The following is a 13,357-nucleotide window of genomic DNA, read 5'->3' as shown; positions in this document are numbered from 1 at the left end:
CTCATGGCCACACACTGCTGATTTCTCAGCTGTTCCAAAATCAGGAGCTAGACTGGGGTTGGCTAGTCATTAATGCCACCAATACAAAACTATTCTAGCTTGTCTCCATCCCAGAGATGGCGATGAGGAGTTTTTCTCTAACACTGACTTTAGCCTGGATAAAACTGGGGATGTGGAGCTAGATGTTATCCCCTGCTGATGAAAACCTTCCAAAAGATGCCAGAACTATTCAGCGTGAAGGGGTTTCCCTGTGCCAAACACACACAGAGGGTCAAACTCCTGCTGTTACAAATTGTACTCAGCTAAGAGATGTATCAAGTGACATGTAACCTGTCTGGATACCAGTGTGGGTCTTTTGTCACCCTGTGGTGGATGGACCACAGAAAGAGTTCAAATTCTGTTGCTACAGAACCTCCAAAGGCAGTGGTCGGCTCCTCCAATGCTTTTGGATTTTGAGGTCCAAGTTCAGTCCCCACAGGAGACTGAATGAGGCCTTCTCTCTGTTCTTGCTGACATGGTTCTGGCAGTTCCTCACTTTGGGTCATATCTTGGGCGCTTCCTAACTCTTCCTCCACATCTGAGCCTGACTCATCATCATATAGTGCTTAATCCATATAGTGCTTAATCCAAACTCCGTTAAAGTCAGTGAGTTTCTCCATTGACTTCAATGGGCTTTGGATACGTTCCATAATCAAGAGAATGCTGAGCAGAAGGTGTCAATGTGGCACCTATATATATGGAGCATGGAGACAGCCTGAGTCCAGGAATGCATGGTGAGCATGAGTGGATCTATTTAGCTGTTTGCTGAAAGTTTCAAAGACTCAGTAGCTCCACTTCTTCCCAGGAGAAACAGCAGCAGGATGAGGAGAGGGCTGATATGCTGACACCTGATGCCTACCAGTGGAGAAGGAGCTGAGAAGGCCAAGCCAGGAAGGAGTGGAAACTTTTCCATTTTAGTGATGGTTGGTGTTCCTGCTGCGGGCCTCATTGCCCATCTGCTCAGACAGGCACTTCACTTGCTTGTCTAGGTCAGTTGTCTGATAAAGTGGTGAACACAACTTCAGAGGTAGGCAAGGAGACTGGAAGAAGTAGCAAAGGGTGGAAATACAGATGTGAGAGCCACACTTCCAGAGCCAGACTAGGAGAACTCCATGTAAATATGCCCTATTTAGCCCTGTCCCATACCATGGCCAAAGCTCCAAATTGTGGCCATCCATGGGCTGGTGGAGTCCCACTAGCTCTCTTTTGGGCAGGCTGGGCCTCTCCTCTGCCCCAGATCACTGGCCTCTTCAGGCAAGCTGGGGTCCCTCCCAGAGGATGGAGGACATGGTGCGCACTGACTGAGCTCTGTATTGCAGGGGCTTCTGCCAACACCACCCAAGCAGAGCCATGATTGCAGATCAGCAGTGAGGGCCCTGACCCACAATCCCCGGCTGCAGGAGTGTTGGGCAGGGATGCTCAGAGCAGTGGTGGCTACAGAGTTCTCACTCCATTGAGATGAATGGGGCAGTTAACATCTCTTAGCTATAGTTTCAGGCTTTCTGCAAATTCAGATACATATTACTTTGCAACTATGCAAGCTAGCAACAACAGCTCATCTTTTAATGAAAGCAGGAATCATGTCATCACATGACTCCAAGAGCCAAAGCTTAAGCTTAAGTCTATCCCTTAATCTACTGTGGCCCTGTACATGAATGGCCCCCATTTTTCTATCATACATCTTATTTATTAGAACTGGTTGAAATGTCTAACTCTTTCCACAAACTTTGAAAAGTCATGAAAACCATTTTACTGCTTTTTTTTACTAGCTCAGTTACTTATTCTGTTTGACTATTAAATTTCCATTATTTGTTTTTTCTTAAAAAATAAACTAAACACGGATATGCATTTGGTTATTTACATATGTGCATGGCTACATCCGTGTCGCTCTGAGTCTGATTGGCTGCAGGTGTGTTTACAATAGCCCTTGTCTTATCCCAGACAGCAGCATAAAAAGGTCTTCCAAATTATTCCACATCAGAAGCGAGAAGGATTTGGATAGACTCCTATGGGAAGCTCTTGAAGTGTTGCCCAAACCTCAAACCCAGTGCTGTAAGTCAGACACGTGGCTGAGATTTTAGCTGCCCAGCTTGGACTTAAAGACTTTTTACTCATTGAGGAAATGGATACTTTGGAGCAATTTTAGTCAATGATTTCTGGGAACTGGACTATCCTCTTTTTCTCCATCCCCTGCTGAAGGTTTTGCTGCACCACTCCCCAAGAGACAGTTCTCTGTGAGAAAAAGGGCAGCCATTTTGGCAACCAGTGAGATTTGGTCTGCCAGCATCCAGAAGGGCAGGGACCAGCACCAGCCTGTCAAGGCCCAGCAGGCTGAAATGAAAGGAGGTGCCTGCTGTCAGCAAGGCAGTTCTTGGCTGGACCCAGATGAGTGAGGAAGGATGCTCCCTAGGCTACAGCCAAAGGAACCAGGCTGGGCCCACTGCTGGGCACAATCAGTGGCAGGAGTTCAGGGGGAAACCTGCTGACCCAAACCTGGAGAGGGAATTTAGTCTAATAAGGCAAAAAACTGTTTTGTTAACTGGCCCCAAAGGGCAAGGAACTCCTTCCATTTTGAGTTTGTTGTCCCCGAGAAGGAGTTTTGGGCCGTGTGACCGAGCCAGGGGCCACACAGTAGCTACAGAGGCAAGTTGAAAGCCTTCAGGGGGCGCTGAGAGCTGAAGAGGGTGATAGTTTTAGCATGCCTCTAGCTTCAAAGTTATAATGACCTTTCATTTATGTTTCACCATTCATGAAAATACCCCACTAGCTTTACTGTGTAAAAATGACCCTGGTCAGGCTGGCTGTGAGGATCCAACCCAGGACATGTGGATCTAAAAAGCGTGAGCATCTAGTGTTTAAGCTAAAGGACTACCTCTCTGAGCTGGGCGACAATAGAAGACTGTATACCTAAGACAGCCAATAGATGGCGACAAAGTGCCACTTTGGGTTTAGCATGAGTCGCACTTGCACAAACTACTGCATGGGCAAAATTGTGCCCTTCCCTTTCAGAGATGCATTGCTGGGGGGATGGAAGCCATGCCACCTATGGGGTGAGAGGCATCTTCCTGTATAGGGCAGGGTGTAAGATCAGGCAGGCACCAGGGAAGTGAACATAACTTGAAAAGTAGCTACCATTTTCCTATCCACCCTAACTAAATAGGTTAGGACAGGAAGAAAAATGTCACTGGGTACTAATGTTCTCTAGTGCTCACAGTATCTTGATTAGATAGGATTAGTTTGGTTTTAATCTTCTACTCCTACCTCATGAATGGGCTCTGGCTCAAGGGCTTTTAGTATCCCCAGCCCCAAGTGGTCAAAAATCCTGAATCAGCCCCCCCTCCCCAGATCATCATATTGGTTTAAAATGTATGTGGTTAAAAATGGGGCGGGGGGAAGCTTTTTATTTGCCTTCTACTTTTATTCTCATGACCCAGGAGCTGGAGCTTTAAGAAAAACACAAGATTAATGAAAAACAGAAGAGTTGGCTCCCAGTATAGACGTGTTCTACATCTGTGTGAAGCAGGGTCTCCATGGGGTGACTTACATGATCTGGAAGTGGGGTGACTTACATGATCTGGAAGTGAAAATGCAGTCGTGCCAGCCCCAGACTTTCAAACATTATCAGTCAGGCCCCACAGACCAGGAGAATTTTTATAAAAATGGCCCTGTATTTGCCTGCTGGTCTTGGAGCCTTGAGGGCTAATAACTTTAAGCTGCAAAGAAAAGCTGGTAACCCCTCCTCCTTTTAAAAAAAAACAGAAGGCTTTATCCTATGAACCCATGACTCCATGAACAGGGGTTTTAAGAAAAGGCCCACATATCTCTAGATAAAATTGAGAGTTGACAATCTGAAGTCAAGTGATATTGACTTCAGAGCTCAGGCTCACCTTGTCTCTCAATCATTACCAGGTAACATCTGTATTAAGAGACTGGAGTTTAATATTTAATTCCTATTAAAACCTGGCTAAAGGCCATGAAACCTCTTGGTCTTTGTTACACAGTATCCCCATTCAGAAGAATATTTAAAATGAAGAATATATGATAACTCTATCCAGATGAAGCAGCTGAAATTACCACTTGCTATCATTTGTCTAAATCTGTTTCCAGGGAGCCATCCCAGTAAAGAGGCTGTCCTGATTAAATGCTTTGCCATTAAGTGGAGCAGACTGTGCAAATAACTCTGGAAATTATCGTATGTGGAAATCATGGAAAAAAACATGAAAGATAAACGGATTTATGTGCCAGTCTGATTCATTGAATCCAAGGGTTTTCCACTGGGAAAATCCCTTTTTAACTACATTGTTATCCGGCTGGCGACAGCTTCTGTATCCAGGTAGCTATTGCTCTGTGCTTTCTTGCTTTTGCCCCAGACACATCATCTCATAGGGTGTTCAGTTCACTATTGTTACTGGCTGTAATTCACATGCCAATACCCAGCAGTATTAAGAGGAAAAACAACTCTTCAGTCTACATCCTTGATTCTCCTTGATGGTTAAAATGCAGGTTTAAGATTAGAATGTAAATTTAGCCATGGGACTAACCATGGGCAGCAATTTAGAAAGGCCACTAAGCTTGTGTGTGTCCTTAAACTATTCCTGCCAACCCAGAGCATTAGAATGAGGAACAGAAGTCTCTCTCATCCGGCTAAACAGCGGCTTCTGGTCTCTTTTCAAATGTCCATTAGACTTATTGATGGGGGTGGGGGGATAGGGGTCAAATCCTCATGAGGAAGCTGTTCTGACTTACACCAGCTGAGGATCTGGCCCCACAAGTTCAAAACGAAGCTAACAGCTTGTGCAAGGCAGCATGGAGGCGATCCACAGTTCCCACTGCAGTGCGTGGCTTTAATTTCAATCTCAGCCATAAGGCTGTATTGGCAGGCAGTGTTTTTTTTTAACCAAGGGATATACGGAAGAATTTAGACAATCTTCTATATTGCTCAAAGCAGATTCCGAAGAGACAACCAATGCTTTGTTTAAGTATTCCTTTTTCCCTCTACTTTTCCTCTCCTCCAAAAAATACAGTGGTCAACCTGAGCAGAGATTCCAAAGGAGCATCTGCTATAGCTCCTAATGAAGAAATTTAATCCCTTAGTAATTGGAGATGGAAACTCACATCTTACATACCTGACGAGGCGCAAGCCTCCTTGCCAAGATTCCAATTGTCTTAGAGGAACTAGAACACTGACAAAGATACACAACCCTGCAGTGTAAACACTGAGGCCTGGTTCTTCAGCTGGCATACCTGGATGCAGCTCTGACTTCAACAGAGCTATGCTGATGTGACATCAGCTGGGAAGCAGGCCCCCTAATAGCAACTTTTCCTTATGCTGTCCGCCAGTGTGGACCATTCATCCAGTGAAGTTGCTCAAGTCTGAGGCCTGTGTTTTAACAAGCATCAGCTGATATTGAAAACCTGGATATCTGTTTCACTATCTTATACCCTTTCCCCCACCAGCTCTGTTTAGGCTAGGCCTTCAGTCTCAATCACATCTGGAGAGTTGCTTGGTTTTTAAAATATAAATAACTCCCCCTGTGCTGCACTAATTGTAAAGTTCACCACCCCGACCACAGGACTCATGCCACAGAGCCAAAAGCTGAAGAAATACTATGAATTGGAGAAGTGACACTGGATTGTAGGTCTGCTCTTTCTTAGAACTGTGATTTCCATTTTCACATTTCTTGAGGAAGCCGTGACCTCTCAGTGAGCCGTGACCACTTAATGATCTTTCAATATAAGCACAATCAGAGGTGCCTCGTCTGAAGCAATGGTAAAACAATCTACCTGTGATATGAGATAAAAATATTAACTTCTCTAGCATTGGAATCTTGTAGCAGTTTTGTCTAAGACTTAGTCTAAATACAGAAGTTGCACCTAGTTAAAAACCAACTTAACCAACTGGTGCAAAACCCAGTGATATTTTAAATCAGTTTAAATTGTGATCAGACAAGACTTCATCTTACTAGCACAAATTAACCAACGTTACCCAGTTTAGCTTTTATATTGATTTATTTAAAGCAGGCCAACTGCATGTGGACGCTCCGTTTGGTTATATCTGTTTAGCTGGTGCCTGTAAACTTACCCATGCAAGCTAAGCTACTATAAGCCAGGTTTGTAACCAATATGAGTTTGAGTTTGCCACAGTTTAAATGGTGTAATGTCTGCATGTAGATGAGGCCTAAGGAAGTGTAGCGAGGGGAAAACCGGGAGAAGGATTAAAGGAAAACACTCTGGACTAGATCAGTGGTTCTCAACCTATATTGTTAAGGCTACGATTTAGTCACAGGTATTTTTAGTAAAAGTCATGGACAGGTCACAGACAATAAACAGGTTTCAGAGTAACAGCCGTGTTAGTCTGTATTCGCAAAAAGAAAAGGAGTACTTGTGGCACCTTAGAGACTAACCAATTTATTTGAGCATGAGCATCCGATGAAGTGAGCTGTAGCTCACGAAAGCTCATGCTCAAATAAATTGGTTAGTCTCTAAGGTGCCACAAGTACTCCTTTTCTTTTAGACAATAAACAAAAATTCACGGCCTGGAACTGTGGCTGCTCCAGCCAACACCCATGGACCGCTGCCCAGGGTTGCAGACCGCAGATGCTCTGGCAAGCCACCCAGGGACCTCTGCCAGAGCCGCCAGAGCAGTGGCTGGTGTGGCTGGCCCTGGGGCTGCTCCAACAGCAGCTGGTGTGGTGGCCACCAGAGCAGCTAGCCCCAGAGCCAGCTGCTTGGGTGGCCCTGGGGTCAGCCACACTGGCTGCCGCAGAAGTCATGGAGGTCACCGAGAATCATGGAATCCATGACTTCAATGATCTCCATAACAGACATGGAGCCCAAGCCATTGTGGGCTGCGTATGCAACTCTCCGTTATGTGGGCCACGCCCACACACAATATATATATACTACCTGTATGGCCCTGAGAATGTCACATGGGCTGCAGCCGGGTGCTGACTGGGCCACAAGCAGCCCATGGGCAGCAGGTTGAGAACAACTGGACTAGACTGTGGCCGCAGTAGGTACTGCTGCCCTGGTAGCTAGGGCAGAAGGGCACCTCACCAGTAGCACTGGCTGTGGGTAAACAGAGCCAGATCCTACACTGACTTGTACTCTGTGCAACTGCACACAAGTCAATAAGGTATAAGTAGAGCAGGACTTTTGCCCTCTGTCTACAGAAGAGACATGCCAGCAGACCAAGCGCACACAGGAGTAGCAACTGTGAAGTCCTGTAATAGGCTGCAGCATGCACTTCCGCGTCCCAGGCTTCATGCAGTGCAGAATGCAGGTGAGACCACGAGGCCCTTCGTCCTGCTAGTGTGGAACGACAGCTCCCCTGCTTTTGCTCAGAGTGAGCACTGAGAGTCTGAGCTCCCTTGTAGATGGAGGCGGGAGAAGGGTTCTCCTCGCTGACACTTTGCCTCCCCCGTCCAGCTGCACTGAAGCAGCCGGACAGAATCTGGCTCTAAAGGCAGTGAGACTGGAGAGAACTCTCATGCGCTGGTTAATTTACTTTGTAAGTTGTCAACTTCTATTAGTTTTTCCTAATATGACGTTGAGCCATTTACTTCCCCTGCAACCTTCCTTGGTGGGGAGGAGTCACGCCCTTGGCCCCAGGACAGTGTGGTAGCTGTGTAGTGTCACTGGGCTTGGGGTACTTCCTCCCAATACCCAGAGGCCTGTGCAGCTGTAGATGGCTCCACCTACCAGCGGGGTTCTACAGATGTAACTAAGGGCCGAATTTAGCCCGATACATGTTCTGCATTAGTGATGTGCCATATGTTTCATTTTCTGAATTAATGCAGGGAACTTGGATGGTTTCTGCTGTGTGCATTCAAACTAGGGGTTAGTTGCACTCCACTCTGGCAGATGCTATAGCTCATTTGCATTCAATTGGTCACACCAGCCCCCTCTAATGCACAGGTCTGCCCTTAATTTTACTTTTTCCACGCTATCAGCAGTTGGAGACACTTGAGCCAGAGGCTTGGCTAAACCCTAGAATATCTTCTGCAGTGCTCTTTACACATTCATGCTTCCATGATGCCAGCTTCTGGTGACTCTTGTTCTACGCTTGCTGTCCAAGTGAGAATTAAACTGCACAGAACTCCAGAGTCTTCCTCTCACCCTTTGTTAACTCCAGAGCCCTGTGATAATACAACCCCATTCCAAACCTCCTATACTTGGTGAATATTCCATGGTGGCTGTTACCGTATAACTACTAATATAGGGAGATCTTATTTTACTCTGGAGGCCTGTAGTTCATCAAATAGTATCAACCAGTTGTGGATTTAGTCTAGTATCCAGTCACTGAGAATGGCTGGTATTGAGTGTTTTCAGAAGAACGTGTAAGGAGAACCCTGCAGTAGGCATTTGTGGGATAATTTTTTCCACTATGGAAAAAGTCCTCCTAATTTCCCATAAGTAGAGAGATTGACTTAAGCCTTGAAGTTTGAGGGTTTATATCCCTGAAAAACCTGTATCTTTGAAAAGATATTTACTGTTATAACCCTGGATATACTTGTTCTCCATATAATCCTTTTTTGAATCCTACTAAGCTCTTGGTTTCAATATCTTGCAGCAATGAGTTCCTCAAGCTAATTATACACTGTGTGTTTAAAAATATTTTTGAGTCTTGAATTTGCCTTCTATTCCTTCCTACTCTTTGTCTCTTAGCCAGTTTGTGACTGATAGGGCTCTGCCTCTCAAAATAGAACTACTTTCTCTAGTGAAAGCTTTGGAAAGCCTAACTGGATTGTCAACCGGTTGTCCAGTGTATTCAATTAGATGGAAATATATGGGCTAACACTGTTAACATAACCCAGTCACTGTCCAACATTAAACACTGTTAAACAAAGTCCAGGGTTTTGTATACAGAGACCCCCGTCTGCTTAGTACCATGACAAACAAACCATTAAAAATCCTTGTTGCTTTTCTTTAAAGATAAAGCATTTGAAATGCAAAGTATCAATAAGGTTTGAATTTTAATGTCCCCTGTTCCCTTTCCCTTTAGTTGGGGAGCATTTTTAGAAGGAAAAAAGCCCTTGATTGACAGTCTCTGAGATGGTATTAAAGATGACAATAACTGTTCTTTTAAGGAAAAGAGAAGAAGTCAGTAGCGATGGGTGGGAGCTGTTGTTGTTAAACCCTGATCCAGTTTCATCCCAGGATTCAGCTAGAGCTAGTAGAGGTGGTGATGTCATCTGGTTCCCTCTTTCTGGGCTGGTCTGGCCAGGACATCTCTCAGGATCAGGATGAAGAAGGCCCAGAATCCCAGGAGATGGTGGGGGGTGGCAGCCATGATGGTGAAGCTCATTTCAGTAGCCAATTTTTCTTCCAAAAGCCTGTCTTTAAGGACTCACAAAGGGAACGCTGGGCAGAACCCTTCACTGTTTTGTCCACTAATATGACCTTGTTTCCAACACCACTTTTAGTACATTGATTTCTGAACTGTCATATTTACCAAGCATGATCTTAACAGAGTCCTTGAGTTATAGCAGAAAGACCGAATGAGACCAAACAAAGGCCTTCTGTCTCCCTTTGTACCTTTTCCCTTCAACAGTTGTTGTTATAGGTTATTGTAACATTTTATGAACTTTCACATACTTTTTACAGCTGAGCCCACAACTAGGGTAAATTTGTAGGCCCAATTATTACAACAGTCCTATATCCACTATTATAGAGCTGTTAGCAAAAATTGGAAAAACAGCTTTTTGAAGAAGAAAATTGGAAATTTTTGAAGTTATTTCCATTTTGCAGGGTCTGAAATGCACCCAGTTTTTATACTTTTTTTAAAGAATATTTTTATCAATATCTCAATCAAACATATTTGAAATCATTATCTCCACTTTTGTTTAGCAAAAAATTTGGTTTGAGTTTTGGTAAATGAAAGAACTAGATAACTTTAATTAAACATTTTTATTAAAATATCTAACACTTATGGAAATTTACTTCTTTCTCCCCCTGTCCCCTAACTGACAATGTTGATGATACTGACAATTTTTGGAAAAATTGTTTCAGGCCATTTTTTTACAAAAGGAGAATTTTTGAGTAGCTGTTCTAGTCTCTTGACATGGTCAAATAATTAATAGGTTTGTACAGCACCTTGCAGAGGTAAAAGAGAATGTGGGTAGGACATTAAGATGTGTCTGTTAGAGTTTTTCCAGCGGACACTCAGTGTGTTCAGTCGGGATTTCTGTGACACTGTTCTTACCACCCAAGTGATGCAAATGAACTGGCAGAGAATCTGCCCCAAACTATTGCCACTGGCACAGTGTCAGGCCTTTATATCTTTGCATAAGATTGTATCAGAAGAAAACAAACTTAAACTCTGAAAGAATGACCAATGTATGCTTTTAACACTACCAACAAGTGACACTCTCACTGTTGTGTATCCTGAACTTATTTCTCCTCCTCTGCAGCACTGATGGTCTATCATCTCCTCTCAATGAAAACATGAACTTCTCTGAGTGTGTCCCACTTTCAGTGATGCAGCTCGGAAGGTAATGTATTGAGAGAGCTCAGTTCTACTTAGAACCCTCTGCACTCAGCTCTAGACCATAATCTCAAAATCTTTATGTGTGAGGGGTTAGTCATGCAGCTGTCATTGACACTAGTGCCAGGAGAGTGACTAACCCCATAGACACTGCTTTGAAATGTTTACTATTAATGTAATCCTTCTTCTTCCTGCCGATCTGTCAGAAGCTCTTTATGCTCTTGTGAACAGCTGTGGGTGGGAGCCGATGAGGCTTAGGGAAGAAAAAATGATTTGGTCATTTATTATGTATGCTGTTTAAGTGCCTCCGGTACTGCTGGAAACACCCCAGAAGGCAAGTCCCTAACTGAAGGAGCTTACAGTTTAAGGGTCAAATCCTTCAAATTCTCTGCTTGTGGAACTCATTCCTTTAAAAATCTCATTGCTACTCATATAGTTATATTGAGCCCTGGAGCTCAATTGAGAGCCCTGAACTGAAATCAGAGCCCCAGGGTGCTCTGTCCTGTACAAACACACTAAGACAGTCCCTGCCCCCAATGCATCTGATGAAGTGAGCTGTAGCTCACGAAAGCTTATGCTCAAATAAATTGGTTAGTCTCTAAGGTGCCACTAGTACTCCTTTTCTTTTTGCCCCCAAAGAGTTTACAATCTAAATTGACAAGACCAGCAAAGGGTGGGAGGGGAAAACTGACTTGACCAAGGTAAGTTAGTGGTTAAACCAGGTATAGAACCCAGGTCTTAGAACTCCTAGTCACTGGACTATGCTGCCTTTCTGATTTTTTTTTAAATATACTGACAAGTAACAACACTTAAGACTCCTAGAACTGAAAGATTTCAACAAAGTGTTTTCCTCTGTCTTGTTTACTTTGTTGACAGTATAGGACAGTATTTTGTCTGTAGGTTGTTTCAGTTTTCCCTGTATCTAGTCTCAGTTCCTTATTTGTGGGCAGGGGCAGTTTTCCCCAAGGAGCAGCCAAGAAATCTCTTTTAAAAGTAGGAAAATGTGATTGTAAAACTACAAAGATAATTGGCAGGGGCAGGCTGAGAATCTGAAACTTCTTCTAACTTACTTTTAAAAAACCCGCCGTCCTGATTGGCTCTCATGTTGATGCTGTCCTGTTAACGGGAGTTCCATGCTGTGAGGGGGTTGCAGGATTGTGGTTCTAAATCACATCTTTGGTTCTCTCATTCTTGGCTTGGTTTTAGTTGTCATAAGGACTAAGGCTCAGACCATCAAAGGTATTTAGGTTCTTAACTTCCATAGAAGTCAAGACCAACAAAGGGTGGGAGGGGACACTGAAGTCCAAGGAAGCTAGGAGCCCCAATATCTTTGAAGATCTGGGCAGAATTCCCCATTTTGGGATAAAATATAAAAGACTACAAAGTCATCTGTTCTGATGTCAGTCTCTGGCCTATAGTCAATCCAAGCAGGCAGCATTAAAAGCTATAGAGATTGATGTCTAGTAAAAAGATGAGTACAAAGTGGCTGTATCTAGTGAGAATAGTGCCATTTATAAGATCAGTAGCACAGGCATCTACTTCAATGAGCATTCTTCATTCATTTCCCTTTCAAAAGCAATACTCATCAAAATTTCTCTGACCATTTTTTTCCTTCATGTAAAACTACTGAGTTTTAATAACCCTGCATCTAAAGGTACCGGTAAGGAATGCATATTGGGAGAATAGCAATCAAAGTACAATGGTGCTTTGAGTTGTCTGTCAAGATTTGACAAGATTTAGCCTTCAGAGCTCAATCAGCACAAGACTATTTGAGAGGCACTGAATTTGAAACACCTGTATCCCGTTGCTAAACAATACTGACATTCTATGTGTCATGCTGCCCACTCTTTCACCCAGATTAAATACAGGAAATAAAGTCCAGGCTATTGTGTATACATGCATAATCCTCCATCCAGAAGCATTTACAAGGTTCAGTGGTGGCCTACCTTTCACCGAAATAATTCTGCTAGAAAGATCTAGTGAACATACTGACAGTTTAGCACAATCTGAATAAAAAGCTTATTTTTCAAATACTAGAGTTTATTCACCAAAGTGATAAACCGTAACATTGTTAGGTTATTTCCTTTAGGAATATAGCATTTTACTTTATCTGATTGGCGAAAGGTATCAGGGTTTTAGAAAGCAAGCTTAGGTATGTTTTAAAACATAGCCATTCTTTCAAGCCCATTCCTCTTCTGTTTCAACAAAACACTATTGTGCCTTACTCATAAGGTATGTTCTGGAACTAGTTCATATTAATCCTCCTATTTGTTTTTCTTGTGGTGCCGTTGCTTTGTTCTGCTAACTAGTTTGAAAGAAACATTCCAAGACATTAGTTGTGGAAACTGCCAAGCTGAGTCACTCCAAGGCATTATGCAAGAGCAGTGAACTTTCGGTTATATTCAGCAAGCTTTCAGCCTGCAACTCTACTGGGAATCAGCCTGTGCTTTTTAATGGGAACATGACAAGATGTTGAACAGCGTGGCAGCAGCCTGGCTAAGTCAAAAGGGGCAATGTTGAGTGCTAGTGTGCTCCCAAGCTAGGAGCAAGGGGGCAGGGATCTGTTATTTGATGCTGTGGCCCCATAAGGGATAACACCACAGTAGGGATATTCTGGGAGACAGCAAGAGTTGTGAAGCAGGCCCCAATTAAGGGCAAAAACTGTCTACTTCCAAGGAAAAGCCTATGTAAATTAGAGGTTATTCTGAGTTCCACCCCATGGAATTCTGGATGCAGAGGGACTTGTGCCCGTTTGGCATGAGACGTGTCCCAGGATCTGCAAAGATCTCAAAGACACCCAGCAGACCCCAACACTACCCATGTGCCCACTGT

The 13,357-nt window shown here is 43.7% G+C and overlaps 1 long non-coding RNA gene across 1 annotated transcript in view; it reads left to right on the top strand.

The window, feature by feature from the left end:
- The window catches only part of LOC119567364, a 33,975-nt gene that overhangs the window by 15,607 nt on the left and 5,011 nt on the right, over positions 1-13,357 (top strand). Inside the window, exon 3 of the long non-coding RNA XR_005227340.2 lies at positions 10,452-10,532. This is a non-coding gene — a long non-coding RNA (uncharacterized LOC119567364). The remainder of the gene's footprint in view (positions 1-10,451; positions 10,533-13,357) is intronic.

Source organism: Chelonia mydas, chromosome 11 (genome assembly GCF_015237465.2).
Source record: "Chelonia mydas isolate rCheMyd1 chromosome 11, rCheMyd1.pri.v2, whole genome shotgun sequence".
NCBI classification, from domain to species: domain Eukaryota; kingdom Metazoa; phylum Chordata; order Testudines; family Cheloniidae; genus Chelonia; species Chelonia mydas.
Note: the sequence above shows the minus strand (reverse complement) of the source record. Positions and strands in the feature narration are given on the sequence as shown.